This window comes from Schistocerca cancellata, chromosome 1 (genome assembly GCF_023864275.1).
Source record: "Schistocerca cancellata isolate TAMUIC-IGC-003103 chromosome 1, iqSchCanc2.1, whole genome shotgun sequence".
NCBI classification, from domain to species: Eukaryota; Metazoa; Arthropoda; class Insecta; order Orthoptera; family Acrididae; genus Schistocerca; species Schistocerca cancellata.
The window spans coordinates 930833826-930842353 of NC_064626.1; the positions used below are offsets into that span (position 1 = coordinate 930833826).

An 8528-nucleotide genomic window follows, 5' to 3' on the forward strand; every position below is an offset into this window, starting at 1 on the left:
TTTCCAGTGGAACTCGTCTGCAACGTTGCACATTGTATAATAGGCTAAACAATTCGGTAACTTATTATACGCTGTCACGAATATTCCTCTTATAATATTTCGTACTGCATAATTAGCTACAACCCCATAGTTCTTTTAGAATTGTGAATACAGAAATATACGAGGTTCGTCTGAAACCTTTTGAGAATGGTTCAGTGACTAAGTAACGAGCGTATAAAGTGCTCACTTACTCTTGAGAGGGAAGACACTTCATTAAATGCAACACAATGCTGAATATTTTGCTGGAGCAAATTTGTCTGCCTTGGATAGGCGAAATTAGAGAGTATCTGATGACAAGATTAGTGGCGAATATCTCGAGCTCATAAAATCAATAAACAATATGAAATGGGACGATTACGTAAAATCAGTATTAAGGAAAGGGAATGGGAGACTTGGATTTGTGTTGGTAGGGTTCTGGTAGAACACAGTGGATCTGTAAAGGAGTTTAGGGAACGCCTACTCGATGAAGTGCCAACGGCCTTGCCTCAGTGGTAACACCGGTTCCCGTCAGATCACCGAAGTGACGCGCTGTCGGGCTGAGCTAGCACTTGGATGGGTGACCATCCGGTCTGCCTAGTGCTGTAGGCAAGTGGGGTGCACTCAGCCCTTGTGAGGCAAATTGAGAAGCTACTTGATTGGGAAGTAGCTGCTACGGTCTCGTAAACTGACATACTGCCGGGAGAGCGGTGTGCTGACCACATGCCCCTCCATGACGCTTGTGAGCTGAAGATGTCATGGCGGCCGGTCGGTACGATGAGCCTTCCAAGGCCTGTTCGGACAGAGTTTACTCGATGGAGACTACGCGATCATAATGTTACCGCCGCCGTATACCTCTCATAGATATCACCAGAATAAGTTGAGAGAGATTAGAGCATGTACTTTTTTTCGTCTCAATACGCGAAAGAAACAGAAACAACAATCAACAGCAATGGTAAGAAGTGCCCAAGGCCATGCACTGTCCAGTGACTGGTGGAATATATATGTAGTCGTAGAGAGTATGAGACAGATTAACGTCAGGATGTGGTGACAGACTACGGAAAAAAGCGTCCAACGCCATTTCTTCAGTTTTATTTTATTACATATTTAAAGAGCTGTTATCTAGTATTTTAAAGTAGACGTGTACGTATTACAATTTTCGTCATTAAATTCGCAAGGGACCTTATAAGTAGATATGAGTTTTTTGTTTAAATTCTGCATGGAATCCTACTCTCTCCATTGTTAAAAAACAGAGGGACAGAGTTCATGTTACATGACCCGTTGATTATCAATTTCACTGTCAATAACTTATGATGGCTACAGCGTGTGTGAGCGTTATCTTTCTGGTCATTCTGTAAACATTGAGATTTTAAATTCCCTTGTATAGCGCTTTCTTGCTACAGTTTTTCCTTGAAAATGGCGGGATGGGCCCCTGTCGGAATGTTGGCGGTTGTTGACGACATCACCCGGCTGCTGTTATCTCAACATCTAGTAAACATTTGATATCATGTGTCATACTGCATAAGGCATTTAAAGATACGTACAATTACTGTTAATTCGTCCAACACAACACCATTTCGTCACGCCATTACTGTGTCACAACTGTGGTTGCCTTAGGGTGGTAGCAATTTGAAACAGAGAAGAGTTGACACGAAGCTTTTGCCTGATGATGCCGACTTCTAACCATCGGGACTTGGATGCAGGTAGCCAACTTATCACCCCCTTACCATAGTTAATTGCGGGCTCATAATATACTTATTTATGCCGATTACCAATTAATAGTAAGATATGCCAGATCTTACACGAAAACAGTGGTTCTCACAATGTTGTGCTTTCCCAAAGCAGGAATCACATGCTGTAACAGGAGGTCTCGATTACGAGTAGACTCCACAGCATACCTGAGGCCCTCTGGGTGTGTTCTCTTCAAAGAAGAACGGACAGAGAATAAACGAGCTTCTGAACCCACACCACACAGTCAGATGCGGTGAGTGCGTAACACCCCGTTTAACAGTACCCCGACGGTTTTTTTGTGTTCACTGCACCCTGTAGGGTAAAATATGCCTCGTTACTCCATAGAATATTGCCAGCCACATGTCATTAACTTCGATCCGTCCCAGAAACCGAAGAGAAAATTCAGAACACTGCTGCGAATCATGACGTTTCAGTGCTTCGCTGTCTGGATCTCGTACGGGTACCAGTGTAAATAGACCGCAAACTTTTCGTACTGGTGACCATAGGGTGGAAAATTTCTGGCGACATGGCACGAGTAGTAGCGCTATTGAGGGCACGTGCTGCATGGTCAGTTACAGCAAGAGCAACAGCAACGTCGTCAATATCATCCATCGGGATGGGACGCCTTCCTCTTACAGGTGCGACAACAACTTCACTTGTGTTTTCGAATTTCGTTATGATCTTTTCGAATGACAGCGTGGATATCATACCGTCATACAAACAGTGTACAACGCCAGACTTGCACCTGCTGGCAACAACTGGAACTAATGTTTTTCCAGCATAGATCGGTAGCACTTTAATGCATTAGCATGTCTACCAAGTTTCTTTGGCATACGATAATTGCAGCTCACATTGGACTTCCGTGAGAAGTTGCACTTCAGTTGTAACCGCCCGGTATATTCTATATTTTTATACTGGCGAATCAACCTTTACGATCATGCTACAGCGTCATTTTCTCCCCCTTGTTCGGAGTTTTTCCTGATTCCCGTATCCTTTCATACGATCTCTGTACTGTTACTTTTGTTGTCCCATCCATGTTCTCCCGGTTTTTGTAGCCCTTTTTTGACATGAAGCCGCCCCAGACTTTGTATTCTGTTAGTAAACAAGAGCTTCTTAGATCTACCAAAGTCGTTTTGAACTTCTTTCACCCACGTCAAATGGTGTTCTTGTGTCAGAGATAATGAAATACACTCCTGGAAATGGAAAAAAGAACACATTGACGCCGGTGTGTCAGACCCACCATACTTGCTCCGGACACTGCGAGAGGGCTGTACAAGCAATGATCACACGCACGGCACAGCGGACACACCAGGAACCGCGGTGTTGGCCGTCGAATGGCGCTAGTTGCGCAGCATTTGTGCACCGCCGCCGTCAGTGTCAGCCAGTTTGCCGTGGCATACGGAGCTTCATCGCAGTCTTTAACACTGGTAGCATGCCGCGACAGCGTGGACGTGAACCGTATGTGCAGTTGACGGACTTTGAGCGAGGGCGTATAGTGGGCATGCGGGAGGCCGGGGCCCGCATCTCGTGGTCGTGCGGTAGCGTTCTCGCTTCCTACGCCCGGGTTCCCGGGTTCGATTCCCGGCGGGGTCAGGGATTTTCTCTGCCTCGTGATGGCTGGGTGTTGTGTGCTGTCCTTAGGTTAGTTAGGTTCAAGTAGTTCTAAGTTCTAGGGGACTGATGACCATAGATGTTAAGTCCCATAGTGCTCAGAGCCAGAGCCGGGAGGCCGGGTGGACGTACCGCCGAATTGCTCACCACGTGGGGCGTGAGGTCTCCACAGTACATCGATGTTGTCGCCAGTGGTCGGCGGAAGGTGCACGTGCCCGTCGACCTGGGACCGGACCGCAGCGACGCACGGATGCACGCCAAGACCGTAGGATCCTACGCAGTGCCGTAGGGGACCGCACCGCCACTTCCCAGCAAATTAGGGACACTGTTGCTCCTGGGGTATCGGCGAGGACCATTCGCAACCGTCTCCATGAAGCTGGGCTACGGTCCCGCACACCGTTAGGCCGTCTTCTGCTCACGCCCCAACATCGTGCAGCCCGCCTCCAGTGGTGTCGCGAGAGGCGTGAATGGAGGGACGAATGGAGACGTGTCGTCTTCAGCGATGAGAGTCGCTTCTGCCTTGGTGCCAATGATGGCCGTATGCGTGTTTGGCGCCGTGCAGGTGAGCGCCACAATCAGGACTGCATACGACCGAGGCACACAGGGCCAACACCCGGCATCATGGTGTGGGGAGCGATCTCCTACACTGGCCGTACACCACTGGTGATCGTCGAGGGGACACTGAATAGTGCACGGTACATCCAAACCGTCATCGAACCCATCGTTCTACCATTCCTAGACCGGCAAGGGAACTTGCTGTTCCAACAGGACAATGCACGTCCGCATGTATCCCGTGCCACCCAACGTGCTCTAGAAGGTGTAAGTCAACTACCCTGGCCAGCAAGATCTCCGGATCTGTCCCCCATTGAGCATGTTTGGGACTGGATGAAGCGTCGTCTCACGCGGTCTGCACGTCCAGCACGAACGCTGGTCCAACTGAGGCGCCAGGTGGAAATGGCATGGCAAGCCGTTCCACAGGACTACATCCAGCATCTCTACGATCGTCTCCATGGGAGAATAGCAGCCTGCATTGCTGCGAAAGGTGGATATACACTGTACTAGTGCCGACATTGTGGATGCTCTGTTGCCTGTGTCTGTGTGCCTGTGGTTCTGTCAGTGTGATCATGTGATGTATCTGACCCCAGGGATGTGTCAATAAAGTTTCCCCTTCCTGGGACAATGAATTCACGGTGTTCTTATTTCAATTTCCAGGAGTGTATTTGTTTCGGTAGTCTGTTTTTGTCCAAAATTTGCAAGTATATAAACATGAACCTCCTTTTCCTGATGACCTCCTCGATTCTCTGCAGATTCTGGTAGTTGTCTATGTTGGCCTGAAGTTTCCAGTTGGCCTCAGTCTGGACTGCACTTAAGACTTTTCGTAGATTTTTTTCTTTTCAGGCTGCAGTCCAGCGAGAGGCATTCACTGGTGTAGTGGCGTTGTGTTTTGACCGTAGTATTAAAAAGGCATTTCAATAGGTGCACTTATTGTTGGTAAAGTTCTTATTGAGCCCATACGAAATGCTCATTTTTGAATTCCAATCGCCTGTCGCAGCTTCTTCTATTCCATTTCCTTTAGTGGTCTCACCGAGGGATTCGAATTTCTTTACCCTCATAGTCTGGCTTATCTGTGTTGCAAGTGACTTCGGTCCGTATTTGTCATTCATCATGAATTTCGTCTTTTCTATCGATACCCAGAGTGCCATTTTGTTGGAGATCTCTCCTGAGAGGTTCATCTGGATGACAGCTTTCTTTTGGCTTCGCGAGAGTATAACGAACTCATGCACAAAGGCCACCAGGCAGAGTACTTTAACTCCTTGTGCTTTATTTCCCTAAGAATATCGGGTTATTCTTTTATTTTCGAGGTTTCTTTCTTTTCTTTTCTTCCCACAGTCTTCTGTAGAACAGTTGAATAACAGCGGTGGCAGTCCGCCGCCTTATGTCATGCCTGTCTTGATTTCAAATAGCCGTGACAGTTCTCCTACGATCTTCAACTTGGAGGTTGTGGCCGTTGATGTGTCTTTAATCGTGTTCACCTGTTTAGATTTGACTCCGAATTATCTGATGACAACGTGCTGGGTGTCTCTGTCCATCGATTCACAAAGCCCATTTGAAGTCTACAAAGACGCAGCGATTTTCTTCGTTTGTTTTGTAACACCAAACTGCATATCCGCATTTTTATGAGACACGGCCCTTTCACAGCGAAGTAATGTTTGCCACACTGCTCAGACCGCCGTGATGCGCGTATGTGTATGTGAGAGCGTTCACCTGTGGTGGCGCCCTGGCGAGCACCACTGGCGCGTGACGCGACCCGCGGCCCCCACCACAGGCCCGCTGTGTGCGCTACCGGCAGCCGGGCTAATTGGAGAGCGGGCCGTCTTTCCGCCTTTCTCCACGGTCACTCACCCGGCGGCGCCCCGAAACTCGGCTACACCTTCCACGTAATTGTCCCCGATTCCTAGCAGGCCCCCTGTTCTTGAAGAAGCCGTTTACCGCTCTCCTCAGGAACGGGATGTGTACGGTACTAGTCTAATTCCGTTGAAGGCTTCTTTCTTTACGCCGGAAGTGGTTCCACTGGGCATAACACGTCCATGTTACACCCTAACTCTTTGACTACCGTTAGGACATAACACTTGTCAGCCAGAAGATTATGACCATCAACCTACTATCGATATAAACCCGTCCAGCGTCACCTGGTGAAGAATGACTGCTAGTCAGACACACACACACAGTGCATATAGTATCAGTGAGTGTGCTGTCCGTGTGTATAATGGCGAATGAGTGCGATTTACCTGATTTTGAGCGAGGGTAGATTGGTATCCTCACTTGTTCAAGACACTCATCACAGCACTCCTCAACCACCCGACAAGTTGTGCAGTTTCCGAAATGCTCGTGTCGAGCCTCAGGTCAGATTGTGATGGTCTGAGGCTCGGCACGAGCATTTCGGAAACTGCACAACTTGTCGGGTGTTTGAGGAGTGCTGTGGTGAGAAACTTCTGGCGTGCCACAGGGGAGTGTTATGGGACCATTGCTTTTCACAATATATATAAATGACCTAGTAGATAGTGTCGGAAGTTCCATGCGGCTTTTCGCGGATGATGCTGTAATATACAGAGAAGTTGCAGCATTAGAAAATTGTAGCGAAATGCAGGAAGATCTGAAGCGGATAGGCACTTGGTGCAGGGAGTGGCAACTGACCCTTAACATAGACAAATGTAATGTATTGCGAATACATAGAAAGAAGGATCATTTATTGTATGATTATATGATAGCAGAACAAACACTGGTAGCAGTTACTTCTGTAAAATGTCTGGGAGTATGCGTGCGGAACGATTTGAAGTGGAATGATCATATAAAATTAATTGTTGGTAAGGCGGGTACCAGGTTGAGATTCATTGGGAGAGTCCTTAGAAAATGTAGTCCATCAACAAAAGAGGTGGCTTACAAAACACTCGTTCGACCTATACTTGAGTATTGCGCATCAGTGTGGGATCCGTACCAGATCGGGTTGACGGAGGAGATAGAGAAGATCCAAAGAAGAGCGGCGCGTTTCGTCACAGGGTTATTTGGTAACCGTGATAGCGTTACGGAGATGTTTAACAAACTCAAGTGGCAGACTCTACAAGAGAGGCGCTCTGCATCGCGGTGTAGTTTGCTCGCCAGGTTTCGAGAGGGTGCGTTTCTGGATGAGGTATCGAATATATTGCTTCCCCCTACTTATACCTCCCGAGGAGATCACAAATGTAAAATTAGAGAGATTAGAGCGCGCACGGAGGCTTTCAGACAGTCGTTCTTCCCGCGAACCATACGCGACTGGAACAGGTAATGACAATGGCACGTAAAGTGCCCTCCGCCACACACCGTTGGGTGGCTTGCGGAGTATAAATGTAGATGTAGATGTAGAGTGTCTTGAACACGTGGAAAAACCAAGGTGAAACCACGTCCAAACGTCGTGGAGTTGGACGGTCACCCCTCATTACAGATGTAGGACGTTGTAGGCTGGACAGACTGTTATAACAGGATAGGCGGATAGCTGTGGCATAACAGACATCAGACTTCAATGCTGGGCAGAGTACAAGTGAGTCTGGACACACAGCCCACCGAACACTCTTAACGATGGGCCTCCACAGCCTATGAACCACGCATGTGCCAATGCTAACACCACAACATTGGCAACTACGACTGAAATGGGGATATGACGTTGGCGCAGTGTCAGAGCGTTGGATGATCTGATGTTATCCATCATGCCGATGTGAGGTTGCGAATCCGTCGTCATCCAGGAGAACATCTCATTGACACATGCACAGCAGGATACAGACAAGCTGACGCCAGCTCCATTATGCTCTGGGGAACGTTCACATGGGCATCCATGGATCCAGTGGAGCTCGTGCAAGGTACGATGACGGCCAAAGAGTATCTTGCTGTGGTTGCAAACCACTTATACCCCTCCAAGACGATCATTTTTCCCTGCGGCAGTCGCATTATTCGACAAGATAATGCGCCGTGTCAGAAGACCAGGAATGTGATGGAGTGGTTCAAAAAACACAGCGGCGATTTCCAATTGACATGCTATCTCGCCACTTCGCCAGATCTGAACCCGATCGAACACATCTCATCGCCCCTCTCCCCGGAATTTACGGATATTATGCGGCTTTTACGTGCAGATGTGGTGCCACCTCCCTCTAGCGACCTACCAAGGCCTCATTACTGCCATACCACCGCTGTTATTCGTGTCGAACGTGGACATACCGGCTATTAGGTAGGTGTTTATAATGTTCTGGCGGATCAACGTTTCTGTACTACAATAAGTTATCAGACAACATATTTTTGCATGTTACTGCTATGAACCAATGTCCTATTTATAATGGGAATCCTCCTAGTGGTTACCAGAAATCTTGTAATTAGAGATTATCCCTACAGGTTGTGCTGTCCTCCAGTTTCATCGTCATCCTTCGTCTCCGTATTGCCACATCGTATTACACTACTGGCCATTAAAATTGCTACACCAAGAAGAAATGCAGGTGATAAACGGGTATTCATTGGACAGATATATTGTACTAGAACTGAAATGTGATTACATTTTCACGCAATTTGAGTGCGTAGATACTGCGAAATCTGTACCCAGAACAACCACCTCTGGCCGTAATAACGGCCTTGATACACCTGGGCATTGA

The 8528-nt window shown here is 47.8% G+C and overlaps 1 pseudogene; it reads left to right on the forward strand.

The window, feature by feature from the left end:
* The first annotated feature begins 509 nt into the window (after positions 1–509).
* LOC126097711 (5S ribosomal RNA) lies at positions 510–627 on the forward strand (annotated as a pseudogene).
* The last annotated feature ends 7901 nt before the right edge of the window (positions 628–8528 follow it).